The 17,902-nt window shown below is 40.5% G+C and overlaps 2 protein-coding genes across 10 annotated transcripts in view; one reads left to right on the plus strand and one right to left on the minus strand.

The window, feature by feature from the left end:
- Nucleotides 1-11,697, minus strand: part of PFKM (phosphofructokinase, muscle) — a 55,333-nt gene extending 43,636 nt beyond the window's left edge. Inside the window, exon 1 of the mRNA XM_069092660.1 lies at nucleotides 11,308-11,697. The gene's annotated coding sequence lies outside the window, so the exon portion shown is untranslated. The remainder of the gene's footprint in view (nucleotides 1-11,307) is intronic.
- Nucleotides 9,851-17,902, plus strand: part of SENP1 (SUMO specific peptidase 1) — an 83,960-nt gene continuing 75,908 nt past the window's right edge. For 2 of the 9 annotated variants that reach the window (XR_011169157.1, XM_069092670.1), the window contains exon 1: nucleotides 9,851-10,690. The gene's annotated coding sequence lies outside the window, so the exon portion shown is untranslated. Of the gene's footprint in view, nucleotides 10,780-15,701; nucleotides 17,139-17,902 lie in introns of those variants that run through there. The other 7 variants (XM_069092665.1, XM_069092667.1, XM_069092662.1 and 4 more) reach the window with 7 other exon arrangements.

A 17,902-nucleotide genomic window follows, 5' to 3' on the forward strand; every position in this document is an offset into this window, starting at 1 on the left:
CTAGTGAGGAAAATTTCCATGCATCCTCTTTCAAGCAGTCTGCCTTGAATGGCACAGAGGAATGACAAGATATCACCCAGTTATTCCAGACCACATCTCAAAACATCTGGTTCTTTCCCTCTATTCCCCTTCTCCAGACCCCCATGGTCCAAGTTTGAGTTTGAGGGTTTGAGAATGCCAAGGAAACCAAAAAGTTCTACACCAAGGTGTCTCTCATGAGGGCACTCAGTGGGACAGTCTAGTACCAAAGGAGTCTAATATAGGTAACCATTGCAACTAAGTTCACCTTTTAAGTGGTTATCTAGACTTGATTTTGCCCATGACCATTTTAGACATAGTGACATTAACTCCTATGTTGAATTGCATTATTATTTTTCCTACAGAAGTCTATTATAATATTAATAACATGTTTTTATAAGTTTCCATTTTTAATCAATTTCCTTCAATCAAACAAATATTTATTGGGTACTGACTATGCGCCAGACACTGTGTTAGGCTTTGGGAAACAGGAAAATGAAATAATCCTGTTTAGAATAAGCTTAGGATAAGATACACCTAATTAGTTGATTCCATTCAACTGATGTATAATTTATTTAATGTCAAAATGCAGACTTTCTCACTATTCCTCTACCCACATCCCTTTCTTCTCACAGCATTCTCAAGTCTTATCTTTTTTCAACCTACAACTCTCAATTCCTGTTCTGCCTGTGTGTGCTTTTAGCCTAGTTTTTAATACTGCACATAAATCTTCCCTTTTCTAATTTGCTTTACCCCAATTCTTTCTCTTTCTTTTACCTCCCCGATTCCACACCATAAGTTCCTCACCTATTTCCAAAACAAGTATGCCACCTATAGTATCTCCAATTTTTTTGTAAATATGCTCTGTCTCCAAATTTTCCATGATGAAGTTGAAGATGGGGTATGATAATTGCTAGAGTGACTCAGAATCAGTTGAAGAGGTAAATTTCAAACTTTTCTTTACCCCTTTCCCCTCTCCCTGAAGGTGTTATTCTCAACTGTCCCGTATTTTCACAGAGGAAATGGGAGTCCAGACTCCTCTTTTAGCTCAAATGGGCCCTGTGCCTCAGGTAGGGCAAGGAGGAAAAAGGAAACAGAAAATTCAGTGAGACAAGGAATAGAATCTTCTATGGGACTCTGGTTTCTTGGTGTTCTGGTGTTCTGCCATAGAAACAAAGAACCCTACAGAAAGACTCCTTGAGGCTAGGATGATTTATAAAAGGTAAAATGGGTGGAGAACTTGCTGGGTTCTGGATTCCAAATTCAGCTGTTGTTCAGTCGTTTTCAGTCATGTCTCACTCTTCATGACCTCATTTGGGTCATCCTTGGCAAAGAAAAGAAGTGGTTTGCCATTTCTTTCTTTTTACAGAGAAGGAAACTGAGGCAAACAGGGTTAAGTGACTTGCCCAGGATCACACAGCTAGTATCTGAGGCCAGATTTGAACTTGATTGAAAGAAGAGAAAACTTCTTAATCTATACTCTAAAATCTAGTAAGGCCTTTTGTGGGAAACAGGTCCAAGATCCCCTTCATTGGAAATCACATGATTTACAAGGACTCAAAACTCAGAGTGGTAAGGAGTCACCCCTCTCCTCAGTGACACCTCAGCATAAGATATGCCAAATAAGGACAGAAGTGCTTTCTCAAATGTTCATTGGGTGGTCTACTGTTTCCTTGTTCTGGTACTTGAGGTAGATTGCTGTGCTTAGATTATGCACCTGACGTCTAGCCAAAGGAAGAAAAGGATCAGAAGGTGGGTGGGGGAGAATTCCTTATTAGGGCTTTATAACTTTGCCAATTCCTTCTGTAAATTGCTTCTCCTCCCTGACCATTTGTCAGGAGGGTGGCCCTTTCTTGAGATCAGAATAAACCTTTCTTTTCTGCTTCCTACCTTGAGAAGCCTCTGAGTATTATTTGGGTAAGGATCTCTGTTGCACACAATTTTGGGGTGCGCACAGTTTTGGGGTACACACAGACTCATGAAGACGAGTCTTCCTGATTCCAAGCCCAGTTCTCTATCCACAATGCCACCTAGCCACTCCTATTCCTCTTCTGTCTTACCTTTTATTCCTAATTCCTTCCTATCCCCCTAAGGCCCATCTCCCATGTACTCAATATGACATCATCATACTAAACTTTATATAGGTAAATTAGAAAGATTAATTTGGTTGACATGGATTGATAATAAAATATAAATTATAATGGGGTTGGATATTGTAGAGCTATTGGATCCCTAATGCATATATTCTTAGCAATCTGTCAAAAATCCTGGACTAAGTACCCTTCTACGTATAAAACACTGTTCTAAGTACTGGGGGTGGGGGGGAGGAGAAAGGATGCCTGGTATATATGCTCTGGAAGTTCTAGGCTAATCAGCAAAGTTAGTCAATACACATAAAAACAAACAAACTGATTTTAATGAATATTTCCTATCCCAGGGATAGAGGAAATACAGAAAACACAGAGTTTAATTCAGTAAGAACTCTCAAGTAGTTAATGATTAAAGATAGACAAAGCTGATATGGACAAAGTATGCTCACTACTGCTAGGGTCTCAAGGCTGGCTTAGTGTAATAGATAGAACACATGAACAGATATAAATAATTCACTCTGACAGCATACAGTTTGTCAAAGTCTTTTGGCCTTTTGTGCCCCCTTGTTTCAGGATCCATGTTTCTCAGAATCCTGGGAGTCATGGAATGACTTCAGACCTTTAGAAACCTGCTTCCTAGTGATTCTTGGTTGGCTGGTATGGTAGCTTTGGCTGCTTAAGCCTGCTTGGCTGTTCTACAAACAAGATACTCCATCTCTCAGCAATAGGCATTTTTTTGTCCCCATGCCTGGAAAGCTCTCCCTTATGGGCTTTGACTACTGACTTCCCTAGCTTCCTTTAAGTTCCAACTAAAGTCTCACCTTCGACAGGAAATCTTCCCTAACCTCTCTTAATTCTGGTGCTTTCTCTCTTTTAATTATTTCCTATTTATTCTGTATATAACTTGTATATTTATTTGCATGTTGTATCCCATTAAATTGTAAGCTCCTTGAGGGCAAGAACTATCTTTTGCCTCTTTGTGTATCCCTACTGCTTAGTCATAGTGCCTGACATATAGTAGGCATTCAATAAATGTTTACTGATTGATTAAACCTAGTGTGCCTTCTCTGAATTTTAGTGTCTTCTCTGTGTTATCTCCAATTTATCTTAGATATATCTTTTTTATACATAGTAGTTTACATGTTATCTCCTCCATTAGACTGTGAACTCCTAGAAAGAAGATACTGTCTTTTGCTTATATCCTCAGCACTTAGCATAGCACTTGGCACACAGTAGATGTTTAACAAATGTTTTGACTGACTGTATACAGACCACCTATTCAGATGCATTTTCCCAAAGACTAGAGAGTGGGATTTGAATAAAGAATCCAGAAGATAGAGGGATTTAGTGAATAGTACTTGAATTAATAGCTCTATTAGTTAATGTAGCTATATTAACATAGCTTTTTCACTTTAAAAGAATAGCAGTAGAGATGTTCTGTAATTCACAGGAGACAAGAGGGGCAGAAATTAACCAAGAAATATTCCTAGGTGTTAGGAATGCAAAGACAAAAAATGAAACAGTTTTTACCCTTAAAGAGTTTACCTTATGTTGGGGGAAACAACATATACACTCTCTCAAATATGCAAATGAATCTGTGAGCTCATTGATTTGCATGTTGTTGGCAGTAGTAACACAGATTACAACCTATCCAAGTCTGCATATCCTCTGCTATTCTTGGCCATGTCCTTCCACAAATTCACTCTAGGGGGTTCCTTGCTGCCTTGTCTCACTGTGAGAATACTAGGAAAGCACTTAATACCATCTGACTGTCTGTCTTCACTCTCTCTTATGTGACCAGTACATCTTTTCTTCCTCTGTACATTTTCTCCACCTTGGTTATATGTTGCAGCTCTGCTAAGATATGCCCCCCTGTTGCCATCTGTGAAATATTCATTTTCAGTTCTTTGGAGACTGCTGTTATATATCTATAACCAACAGCATTGGAAGAATATTGACATTAAACAGGTGAGCTTGTGTTTTGGGGAGAAGAAGCTTGGAATCAACAGAGATTTACAATTTCCTAAAGGCAATCCAGAGGTCCTTCTGTATATTTCTTGGTCCAACTCATGTCTATTTGCACGTCTGTCTCAAAAATGCATGCTGACAGGAAAGCTCCAATAAGTTGTATATTCAACTGCATGTCATAATCTAGGCAATAGTCTTTTTTTTTTTTAAAGCAATTGGGGTTAAGTAACTTGCTCAAGGTTACACAGCCAGGTGTTTCTGGGTGGGTGTTAAGGGTCTGAGCCTGGATTCGATCCCCAGGTCATCCTGACACTGGAGCCGGTGCTCTTACTCGCTGTGCTACCTGGCCGCCCCGACAATAGTCTTTTTAAAAATCTCTATTTGGTCTTTCCTATATGGATGGACAGATCAAACTTCTTTTGAATGATAGTGGATCTCTTCTAGGAGGCTCTACAAAATTTGGGGGCTTAATGTAACCAACACAATGGTATTTGAAAATAAGAGCATTGGGAAGACATTACCAACTATATGGACTCCTCATCAACTTGGACTCTGTGATGGATTTCCTTCACCAAAGTAGCAAACACTTTTGCCAAGCAAACATATCCCTATTTTATATGTCCCTTGAAGCTTATGATTAGTATCATTTAACAGAATTATTTGTCTTTCAAGGAATTTTGAATGATTTTGGTGTATGGATAGAAGACACATGTCAGAACAGTTACTTCAAGGCAGTATTTTGCTCTACCGAATAAAATGTCTTTCATAACCTACAACAATAAGCACAGTCAGATCTCACATTCTCTATGCCTTTTAGTCAATTGTCAGGTGATCTGTGGTAGAAATCACTTGTGAAAGCCAGCCCGTTTCCTATTAACACCCTGGTTGAGAGGGTCCTCAATTTATGTAACTTGTTTGTGTAAAGGAGAAAGTACGTAATATAGGTAAAAGGTTGCTGACATTCCATGGACTCAGTATATAAATATATACATAAGGTCTGTGGCCTTTGGTGTTTTCTTCTTCAGATACATTATGAATCTTCAATTACTTCATAATCCAGTTATCTCTAGCACAGATATGTAATATGTATACTTATTGTTTTACTTTCCCAACCCTTGTGATGCTGATTGTCAGTTGACTAAAATAAAACACTCCCCTCTCTAATCTCCACTTCTTCTCAGTCTCATATACCTCAATTCTATACCTCTTCATGTTTCCCTTTATTGTGCTCTTTGGAGTTCCCAATTCACAAATCCCTTCATTTTCATCTCTTTCTTTCATGTTCCTTCCATCTTCTGGCATTAATAGAATCATAGGCCCCTCTGAATGACACTGTATTCCTGGTCATTCTCTATATTACTGACTCCAGCTTCTCTCATACCTTCTGAAACACAGTCCTGGAAGTTGGAATGCTGATTGCATCCCACTACCACTTCTAGACTTTTCCTTTGCTGCTGTTACTCTCTTAATTTGAGTTTCATGCTAGCCAATTTAGGGCGGCTAGGTGGCATGGTGGATAGAGCACTGGGCTTAGAAACAGGAAGACTCATCTTCGTGCGTTCAAATTTGGTCTTAGACACTTACTAGCTGTGTGACTCTAGGCAAGTCACTTCACCTGGTTTGCCTTAGTTTCCTCATCTGTAAAATGAGCTGGAGAAGGAAATGGTAAACCACTCCAGTATCTTTGCCAAGAAAACCCCAAAATGGAGTCACAAGGAGTCAAACATGACTGAAATGACTAAACAACACTACCACCACCACCAACTATCCAAATTTATCACCTAATCCGTGTCCTTATGACAGTGAATCACCTCTCCCTTCTCAAGAAGTTCAGTTCTGGTCTCACAGTCTTCCTTTCCATTCCAGCTCCTGTCCTTATACTAAAGGACTTTAATATACATGTTGATGTCATTCCCAAATCTCCTTAATTCCCATGACTTCCTCCAACTCAGTCACACACCATGGTACTTATAATTTTTTAATCTTAAAACCTAAAAATTTGTTCATATCCCTGATAAAAAAACTTGAAATGTCACCCCTCCTAAACCTATTCTTTGTCATCCACCAGGATCTCCAATTCCTTCACCCCTCAGTACTTTCCCAGGTCATACCCCTATGCTGGCACAACTCTTCCCTTTCTAGTTTTAACCCTTTGGTTAACTAGTTTAACTCTAAAGTTTCCTTTACTCTTGAATTCTTTGCTCCCCTACTCTAATGAGCAAATCACAATACTGGATTAGTCAAGCCATTTTCACTTCTTTCCACTCAAGTGCTACTGACTGAATCCACTTCAAATCTATAGCTAACATTTATATAGTACCTGCTATGTGCCAGGAATTCATCATCCTTTTCCATGAGATTTGTTTGATATTCTAATACAGTGCTGCCTTTGAGCAACTTCTGTTTCCACTTATCAAATAAGTCAAGCGTTTGCTGACTAACAGGCTTTTAAGGCTGTTTTTGTCTCCTTGTTATGGCAATTGAGTTAATACAAACTGCATAAAATTATAATTTTTATCAGTCATCTCTTAATTTATCAGTTATTTTTAATTTATTACTTTAAATATAGTTCAGGACTGAATTGTTTCAGTTATATGCCATATCTTTTCTTCATTATTACATTTCTTTCTAGCTTTTGATATTTGCTCTAACAAGTCAGTGGTCTGACATACAGCTAATGTAGGGATGCTTCCCACATTAAGAATGAATTTTTTCCTAGGTGTTAAAATATAACCAATTTCATTTTTGTGATGCTATTCTGTGTTTAGATCCAGAACCTAACAATTATCTTCTTGAAGAAAATATTCATAATATAAAGGTGTGAGACTTCTATGTAGTCTACAAATTATTGGTTTCTCTCATTCCTTCTTCCTGACCTGTGTTCTAGGGTGTTTTTCAATATCCTCAACTATTCCCACCTTTGCCTTGGAGTCACCAACTATCCAAATACATACTGATTTAACTTGGAGGCTTTTATTGAGTTCTTGGTAGAGTTTCTCTTCCCCTCCCATCCCCCACTATCCTCTGTAACCAATGTTGATGCAAAAGCGGCATTTATTTTTAAGCGGTATTCTTTTTGCAAGCCTTATTATGATCATTCCATACAAAATGATCACATATCTCGATAAAGTAGTTGTTGCATTTTGGTATAACAGAGAACCAACTCTGCCTTTGCTTCAACAAGGGGAACCATTCAGTTACAATGCCCTTCTTTCCTCTGAACTTATAGTGAGAATGTCAAGACTGAAATGACATAATTCAGCTTCTCCTTCAGTATATAAAAATGTATAATACATAGTTGTTGTTCAGTCGTGTCTAACTCTTCATGACCTCATTTGGGGTTTTCTTGGCAAAAATACTGCAGGGGTTTGCCATTTCTTTCTCGAGCTCATTTTACAGATAAGGAAACTGAGGTGAACAGGGCTAAGTAATTTGTCTGGGGTCACATAGGTAGTAAGTTCCTAAGGGCAGATTTGAACTCAGGAGGAGTCTTCCTGATTTAAGGCCTGGCAATCTATCTGCTTCACCACCTAGTTGCCCATACAACATATAAGTATACATAAAATATATAAAGAGAGATTACAAGGTAATTTCAGCAAGATAGAAGAGGTGCAGGAAGCTGGAGGGATTAAGGAAAGGCCTCATGGAGATAACACTTGAGGTAAGCTTTGAAGGAACTGAAGGATTCTAAGAGGAAGGGAGGGAAGAAGAGTAACATACTCCAGACCTGTGAAAAATCATGAAGACTACTGGTTTTGGTTAGGAGGGAGGGGTAAGATGAGTTCTGTTTTGGATATGTTCAGTATGAGATGTTTATAGGACATCCAGTTAGATAGGTCCAATAGGCACGACTGGAGCTCAGGACAAGGACCAGGGCTGGATGTATAGACCTGGGAGTCATTGACAGAGTAGTCATTGAACCTTCATGGAGGCAGGAGTAGACTGGAGGATTTCCCATGCAAGTGGCTCCTTTCTGTTGGAAGTGCTCATAGTCCCTCCCTACTACAAACCCATGGCAGTTAATGAGTTTACCCAAAGAGGAGGGTTAGAGAAAAAAGCCAGAAAAGATCATTGGGAACCACCAGAAATAACATTCATGTCTTTCTCTCTATACATACCAATGTGCATGTAATAAATGAAATAGAATTCTTAACTTGGAGTAAAAATAACTTTATAGGTATGTATCACTGAGACTTAAGAGTATGCATTTCAAGACTGGAATATGAAAATGGTATGTTCTGAAAGCATTAATTTGGCTATGCCATTCCCCTGCTCATGTTCCCTTTTGCCTCTAGGTTAGAACTTTTTGTTTGGCATTTCTAAATTTGAAGGTTTATTGCAAATTCCCCCTTCAAGGGAGGGGAATGTCCTACATGGCTTGATTTGTACCCCAGACTATAATTTCAAAGACTTCAGTGATAATATAGGTAGGATCCCATGGCCCGAGACTCTTAAAAGGCAATCTGTTCTAGAAGGTGGGACTATTTCCTTTCTTATGCCTATTTTCTGTCAAGAAAAAAGATCTACAGATTTGTAAGGATAGGTCAAAGATAATAAATATGCTGGGATTACATATGAATGTGCAAAAGACCTCCTGACCACCTTCATCAACCCCATCTTGCACACCAATCCATCCCTTTCCCCTTTCAACTTCCCTTCTGTGTACTGTATTCCTCCATTAGAATTGGGTGCATAGTCTTTTTGCTTGTATTAGCTAGCCAGGTACAGTGTCTAGTACACAGTAAGAATGGACTAAGTGCTCGTCCTTTTGACCTCAGCCCTGGTCCCAGGCACAGGATTAAACATGCTTAAACCTTAAACTATGTCAAGTTTAAGAGATCCTATTGCATTATATCCCCCAAACATATATATATATATATATTAACAGGAAGAACAATGAATATAGAAAGAATAATATTTGTACATTTACTGGTACCTAGGCAAGGAAGGAACAGATGAGGTACAGGCTCTGGGAACCCCCTTGAGCTCTCCTTGAATCTTCCCACAAAAACCATTTGCCCGAGGCCATAAGCCTTTCATTATAGCTCAGCCCAAATCTTTGTTACTAACCTAGTCCTCCATTGTCCAGCTATTCCCCACCCTAGATCCTCCTAAAATATCTACACCCAAATCTGTTACCCTTAAACTAGCCTAGCCCTCTATTGTCCTGGTAGCCTCCAGCTACTTCCCACTCTTATCTTTCGTTACTGGAGTCTGACCTCATTTGACTCCTCCTGAAGACCCTCCCAAAACTCTTCCTCTAGACTACCCCTAGAACCCTCCCACAATATAAGCTCCATCTTGCCTCCAGGAGAGCCGAGAATTATGCTAGCTTCCTTCCTGTATTTAAGTTTATCTCTGCCCCAGGCCACTTGCACGGCCTTTCCTGGTGTGTTCAACGGGTGTTTCTCTTATCATTGTGATGAACAATGCTGCAAAATGGTACAAAAACCCTATCTGAAAACTCCTTGGCTTACCCCTATCTCTCCCTGTAAACAATATTGTTTTCACATACTTAAAAACTTGCAATTCAGCCCAACTGCCAGCCATTTATGTTCATTTTATACTATATATAAACATTAAATGGCACCAAAGAAAGCCTATTTGACACAGAAACTTTTCTGTGAACCAAGTGGCCGTTTTCTGCCATAATTTGTATGATAATAAAGGTTTTATCTGACCTGTAGCCTGAAATAGTGAGATGCAGGATACAACCTATGTTATCTTGCCCATACCTCCCTATAATGTCCAAAGGATATTTTGGGAGATTTTGTCCATTGCTTTGCTGGAACCTAGGGATAGCACAGCTACGGCATTTCTCCGGCCTATCGATTTAAAAAATGGGAAATGAATATAATGAAGAAGGAAAAAAACCCGCCTGACTTGTAATTATCAGATTGACCTCAAAAAAATCGCGATGACTGAAGGCAGGCCCGTAAGGCAGGGTGGCTCGAAAGTTAAATAACCTACATTTAATTGGAGGGGAGGGAATACATTGCTTTTTTTTTTTTTTTAAGCCAGGGAACTCCTGCTGCAGAACTGGGAAGTTTTAATTTGACCCACCCTTACTCGACCTCCCCTTGGCCAGGATCCCTAGCAAGAGGCAGGGAGGAGGCCAAGTGCCCCAGGCCCGGCAGATCACAGGAGAGAGACCGCGAGGCCATGTGGTCCAACTCCTCATTTTACAAAGGTGGAAACTGAGGCGCAGGGCGGGAAGTGAAGTCCTCTGACTTCAGCTTAGGAGACCTCTCGGGCTGAGGGGAGGGGAACCAACGCAAAACTCGGTTTCAGAGGATCCCCAGAGAAAACGAGGAGGTCCTAATTCTATTTCTTCTTCAAGCGGCTGCGGCTTCTTTCGGGAGAGGGTTTCAGCGGAGCTTCCTCTCCCCACGCACGCGCAGACGCTCAGCACGGCCCCCACCCCGGCTCTTCCCGCTCCCGGCTCTGTGTACTCCTCCGCTGCCGCTGCCCGGCCGCTGCCACCGCCGCCGCCGCTGCCACCGCCAAGGAAAGCTTCCGGTGCGACGGAGGTGGTTCCGGTTCGCAGCGGTTCCCGGGTTCTGTGTTCGGCTCCCGGCCGGAAACCCCCTCGCGTGGCGCCCGGTTCCGGTTCGGTGAGTGGCGGCGGGAAGCGGGAGGGGGAGCCAAGGGAAGCTGGGGCCCAGAGGCCGAGCCAGGCTTGGTCCGGACAAACCTGACTGAGGTGGGGCTGGGCGGAGGTTCTCACCCCCCCCCTCCCCGCCCGCCAACCCTCTCTTTCTTCCCCTCTCCTCCCCCCACCCCCCGGCAGCCGTTAATCCTTAAGACCGTTGGTGGGGGTGGGGGGGGGGCGGCATTTCTACCCGCCGTCTGCCGAGGGAGCACAGCCTGCGCCCCGCGACTGAGGCCGCCCTCAGGACCCGCGCCTCCTGGGGTAGACCTGGTGGGGGGGGGGGGAGTTAGGGGAAACCCGGCCCCAACAGTCTGGACTCCTCACAAGTGGTGGGGGGGGGGGGGGGGGGGGGGGGGGGGGGGGGGGGGCTCCTTGGAGCCTGGATGGGAGGCCGCTCTGGAGCATCCTCGTGACCCCACTCCCCGGTCCATTGATCCCGTCTCTGCACCCTGATCTCGCTCCCCGCAAGCAGCCCCCCGCTGTCACCGGAGTCACCACCTCCGAGGCCACCACTTGTGAGGAGTCCAGACTGTTGGGGTCGGGTTTCCTTTAACTCCCCCCGCCCCTTTGTTTGCTCACCTGGTTCATTCCTCCTGGTAATTTTTCCAGGAGCTGTCACACTCACTCCCTTGAAGTCCCCAAACGTGCGCGATACTGGAGAGATGCCCAATTTCTTCTGACTTGAGCAGGAGGATGCCTATTTATCAGTGGCTGTGCAGTATATTCAGTATCTTCCTTTGCAACAACTTACACCCCTTTTATCACTTCCAAACCAGCACTATTGAAGACTCTTTGCATTGTATTTAGTGCCGTTTATAAGGACATCAGCTGTGATGGTCATTTTAAAAAGATACAGAGCCTGGAATTCTGTCCTTTCTAATCTGCATATTCAGATCTCCTTGAAGTTCCAGCTAAAATCTTGCTTTCTACAAGAAGACTTGATTGATCCCGCTTATTTCTGGTGTCTTCCCTCTATTAATTATCTCCAATTTATCCTCTCTTTATCGTTGGAATATAGTTATTTGCATGTTGTTTCCCCATTAGACTATGAGCTCCTTAAGAAGAGGGACTTTTTTCTTTCTTGTATTCCCAGCATTTAGCACATTGCTTGGCTCATAGTCCCCATTTAATGCTTGTTAACTAACTGGTGAGCCTTTCAAGGCCGTAAACTAGTTTGTTGGTTGGTTGAAGGAACATGATCACTGGTTGAATGGATTCTAGAACTTTTCGTCTCTTAAATATTTGTATCACATAAGAACTTCAAAATATAAATTATATCCAATTGAGAAATTTTATTTACAGTGAAACGTGAAAGAAATCATTAAGCATGTCCTCGGCCTTCTTCCTTTTTTTCTCTCCTTAACACCTCTTCTTGTTCTACTCTTTGAGATGGGGAGAAATGATGGTAAATTCTACTCTGAAATCCTGAGGCCATTCCTTTCATTGCCTTCAACTAATATTCAAAACAGGTCTTACTACCACCCATTTGATGAGAGCCAAATCTGGTGGGTGGGAATGGAAATTAAAACATGCTCCAGTGCTTCTTTTTTTAGGTGATAACTGCTACATATTGCTTTAAAGTTTGAAGTCTTCATCCCTTTTCTGTCATTCTCCTTCCTTTCCCCTGGTCATTACTTGAAAGTAGCACGTTGTTGGAAGTTGTTATTCTTTTGTTACATATCCTTTTCTGATACTTTAGGACAGTGATAAAATCTTTGAAATAGCTTTCCTTCCTTCATCACCTTGATCCCCAACATTTGAGAGGTAAAATGTCATTCCAGATTACATAGGCAACTTACATTCAACATGTACAAAACTGAGTATTAGAATTAATTGTGATATGTTTGGCAAAATTTGGCCCTTAGATTTTTTTCTCATTTATGGCTTGTTCAATTTCTTTTTCTAAGATAGGGTTATTTAATTATTTTATTTCCAGAACATGCACAAAATGGAACTCATGGCTTTTCTCCCTCATTCTGACCTTTCTCCAGACTATTTTTATTGAGAACACCATTAATATTGCAATCACATAGATTCATAACTTCAGAAACATCTTTGATTCTCCTCTCTCCCTCATATCCTATAACTAATCAGTTACCAGATCTTCTTAATTCTTCCTGTACATCTTTCATCTGTTTCCATCTCTTCACTCATATGACCACTAGTCTAGTTTAGACCCTTGTTGTTCAGTCATGTCTGATTCTTCCTCATAGTATAGTCCGTGGGGTTTTCCTTGGCAAGGATAATACAGTGGTTTGCCATTTCCTTCTCCAGTGGATTAAGGCAAACAGAGGTTAAGTGATTTGCCCAGGGCCACATGACTAGTACTTGTCTGAGGCTAAATCTGAACTCAGTTCTTCCTGACTCCAGGTCCCATACTCAATCCAGGGAACCATCCAACTGCTCCTAGTTTAGGGCCCTACCCATCTCTTATCTGGAGGATTTTAGTAGTCTTCTAATAGATTTCCTTGCTTCCAGATTCTCTCCTATTCAATCCATGTTCTACACGGCTGCTAAAATGTTTTTCCTAAAGCATAGATGTGACCATGTCATCCCCCTGAATAAGAAGCTTCATTGATCATCTGTTGCCTCTATAATAATGTAAAAATATTTTAGCCTGGCATTTAAAGCCCTTCACAGTCTTGCTTCAGCTGATCTTTCCAAACTTTTTTCACATTATCTCTGATTTACTCACCCTACATTTCAGTCAGGCTGGCCTACTTGTTGTTCTATGAATTTGGCATTTCAACCCCTACTCTTGTCTTTGACTTTGTCCTGTTTGGATTGCCCTCTTTCTGTCTCCTTAGAATCCTTAATTTTCTTCAAAGTTGCACTTAAGTCTACTTTTTGTGTGAAGCCTTTGTGGGTCTTATTAGAATCCTCACTTTCCACATGTAATATCTCCTAGTGGCATATGAGCTCCTTGAGTAATATTCTTTTGTTTTGACTTTTATAACTTAGAGTAACTACTGCTGGGGCTTGTAGAGCAGGAACATTCATCCCCTGCCTTTACTATACCCAGCTATTTCAGTTTGTACCTAGTTCAGTCTTGGGGAACCCTGACCTCTAATTAGGAGGATTAGGTCCGTTCTCACATTCTTTGACTCTTTAATAAGCTCCCACCCTAGGTTTGGTTTCCCAGGGACAGTTTTATTTCTGGTTTAGTTTACAGCTAATGTCTGAATCTCCCTAAATTGAAGAGTCAAGATGTACTCAATATATGATATGAATCTAATTTGGACCAGGTAGTTTATTCCTATACACAGAGAAAGGCTAAATATAGAACCACAGAAAGCACTGTAAAACAATTTAAACAGAATTCAATGACATAAATGTGGGTTACAGAGTGCTGGGATGCTGATAGCTAATCCTTATTAAAACATGAAGAAGTTTGAAATGCTGCTAATTAGCTAACTTTTTATCTTGGTTGAGTCCAGTCAACTTTACTGGTTAAACAGGTCAGGCTCTGCCCCACTTCTAGTGGTGGCTGTTCTAAGAACACTAGAATAATTACTTAGAACTCCTCCCCTGATACCAGCCTGATCCTGCTACAACCACAACCAACCATTCCAGGATATCCAGTTTGAAATGTTTAGTAGGCAGTTGGTGATTCAGTTTGAAGTTCAGGGTAGGGTCTGGGGCTGGATATATAACTCATGACTCATAAGTGTAATGATAATAATTAAATGCATGGGAATTGATGAGGTCACTAAGCAAAAGTATAGAATAGGGACTATGACAGAACCTTGGGGTTCTTTTTTTAACTATTTTTTTTTAACTTTTTATAACTATTCGGTTACGGTACATGATATAATGATAAATTCACAAAGGAGACTGCTAAGGAGTGGTTAAGTAGGAAGAGAACCAGGAGAGAGCAGTGTCATGAAAGCCCTTCACTGTTTGCTTTTGAACTAGTATTTAGAAACAGGGGGGTTAGCAGTGTTAGATTCAGCAGATAGGTTAAGAAACATGAGGACTGAAATAAGACCATATAATTTGGCAATTAAGAGATCATTGGTAACTTTGGAAAGTCGTTTAGTTGAGTGGTGAGGTCAGAAGTCAGATTGCAGTTGGTTGAGAAGTGAAGGAATGGAGGTAGCAAGTGTAGATAGCTTTTTTCTGGAAGTATGGCTGAGAAAGGGAGACAGATGGAATTATGAACTCTGGAGAGAATAGTAGAGTACAGTTTTTTGAAAGATTATGGACACTTGGACATGCATGAAGGTATTAGGGAAGGAACTAGCAATTAGATCAAAGATTAGAAAACAAAGATAACTGAGGTTGAGATCTGCTGGAGAAGATAAGGGATAGGAGCAAGGGCACATGAAGAAGGGTTGGCCTCTCCAAAGAGAACAGTCACCTCAATGTATGTCATACTGGGGGAAAGGAGAGAGTGGGAATAACTGTCTTCTTCTTAATACATTTCCTCATAACTTTCTAGTGTCACCCTCTTGATAACTAATTACTAAATAGCATTCTCTGTACCACCCTTCTCAATATGTGTTGTGCTTCCTTCCCCCCTGCCATTTTTGTTACTTTATATGTATGTGACTTATTATTATATGTATGCAGCTTCCTATTTTTTTCCCTCTTTCTCTTCATTGTAGCAGCATAAATATACCAGAATACTTGTCACACATATTCAAGAAGAAAGTTAAAGGGTTCCTTTACATGAGTGAGTTATACATCATTCTTCTAAAAGCAAACTACCTCACTTTTCTAAAATAAGGAGAATCACAGAGTTAGAAGGTCTGAAATAAAAAAGACTTAAGATACTACTTTGTTCAACTTTTACATTATATAGATAAGAAAACTGGATTTTGCAGAGACTAAATGACTTTCTCAAAGTTGCATAGTAGTATGGGGTTGATGTGGCATTTCAATTTATATCGATTTAATAATATGATACTACCCTTAATTTTGAGAGGTAGCATAGTGAATGGGTGGTAGCCTTTCAGGAAAATCTGAGTTCAAGTCCTGCTTCTGATACATAGTAGCTATGTGACTGAGCAAGTCAATGTCCCAGGTAATTCCCGAGTAGCTCTTAAGACTCTTTAAATTACACAAATGTTGCCCATCTGCTTCACTGACGGGAGTTGTGGTACCAGAAATTCCTTATGCCAGTAAAGCCACAGGTATAACTCCACTATCTCTTACTCTGCAAAATCAAACCAAACCTATTATCTTTGATTATTTTTGTCATTCTCACATATCCAGTCATTTGCCAGGTTTTGCAGTTCTACTAAATATCTGGGATGTGTCCTCCCCATTCATAGTGCTATCACCTTGTCAGACCTTTATCACTTCTTGGATAGATGATCATAATAGGCTTCTAAATGCTCTAGTGTATCATCTCTCTTCTCTCTATGTTTTACATGACTTAGAGAATGAAGGTTAAAATATAGACACCTTAGTTTGGCATATAAAGAAAGCCCTTCACAAATGGGGAAAAGCTGACCTTTCCAATCTTAGTCCAAATTATTTTCCTTCTTGCACTCCATGTTTTAACCAAATCAGTCTATTTGCTGTTCCCTATTCTTGGCCTTCCGTCTCCTGTTTCCCTATGCCTTTGTAAGGTGGTTTTCATAGACGCTTTACCTCTTACACCTTAGTTTTTTTCAAGGTTTAACTTAGGTACTGCTTCTTATATGTAGCCTCTCCTGATCCTACTTAATCTCTTTGTACCTTGTGTCTTCACCTTGTGTAATCTCCTTGAAGATGGATATTTTTTGGCTTTGTTTTCTCAGAACCTAGCACAGAACTTTGTATGTAGTAGGCACTTAATAAATCTGCTTTCTTTTTTTCTTTAAATCATGTTTATTTGTTTCATTAAATATTTCCCAATTACATGTAAAACTTTTTAACAATCATTTAAAAAAATTTTGAGTTCCAAATTTTCTCTTTCGCTCCCTCCTGGTTGAAAAGGTAAGCAATTTGATATTGATTGAAGTTCCAAAGTGTTCTTCTCCAAAGTGGTTGGACCAGTTTAGAACTCCACCAGCAGTTCATTAGTGTCCCAATTTTTCCATATCCCCTTCAGCATTTGTCGTTTTTCTTTTTCTGTCATGTTAGCCAATCTGATATGGATGAGGTGGTACCTCAGGGTTGTTTCAGTTTGCATTTCTCTAATCAGTAGTGATTTAGAGCATTTTTTCATATGACTATAGATAACTTTTATTTCTTCTTAATAAATGCTTCTTGATATGAATGCCGTGTGTGTTCCAGTATGCCTTGGACTGTTTCCTTGTTGTCACCGTGTCATCTCTTGTCCCTCTACGGATGTGTAGGTCATCATACTCCATTCCTGAGACTCTTCACACATCTTCCTCTTGTCAACTTTCTCTAAGTTCAGCTGAGGTGCCATCAACCCCTGGAAGTTTTCTCTGCCCTCTCCTACTCTCCAAGTAAAAGTAAGCTCTTCCTCTCCAAATTGTCTAATATTTTTGACTAGCTCTCATCTTTGCAGCTTTCACATTCTAATCTGTAGCATACTTACTGATCTACATACCTATTTGATTGTAAGCTCTTTGAGGTTGGAGACTATGTTGGGAACTTACTCTTAGCACATGGAAAATCATAATAAGTGCTTACTGAATTAAATCCACTTATCACCTCAGATGGAGTATGTCTAAAACTGAAATCATCATTATGTCCCATAAGCCTTTCTCTCTCTCTAATATCTACACTTCCCTTTTCCTTACCTGTATATCCAATCTCCTCTCCTTTCCCAGTGCAACTGCCTTAATTAGTTCATGTCCTCATCTCTTCTCGCTTAGATTGTAATAGCCTTCTAGCTGTTTTCTTCTGTCTTCAGTCTGTTCCTTTTCCAATGCATCCTCTACCCTACTGCCCAAGTAATTTACTGAGTTCTAGTGATCATGCCATTGGTCACACCCCTCCACTGACTCCCCATGCCTACTCAGTGAACTATAAACAGGTTCTAGAATTTAAGGCTTTCTATAGTGAGGCTTGAACCTGTTTTTCCAGCCTTCTCATTATTACTTTTTCTAGCCAAACTGGACTACTTCCTACTCTGCAGTTCACCACCTATTCTCATCCTGCCTCTAGGCCTTTGCTTCTATGTTCTCTTCTCTTCTCTTCTCTTCTCTTCTCTTCTCTTCTCTTCTCTTCTCTTCTCTTCTCTTCTCTTCTCTTCTCTTCTCTTCTCTTCTCT

Source organism: Petaurus breviceps, unplaced genomic scaffold (assembly GCF_028583685.1).
Source record: "Petaurus breviceps papuanus isolate PSGF00001 unplaced genomic scaffold, PetGlider_PUasm1.0 191, whole genome shotgun sequence".
Lineage (NCBI taxonomy): Eukaryota > Metazoa > Chordata > Mammalia > Diprotodontia > Petauridae > Petaurus > Petaurus breviceps.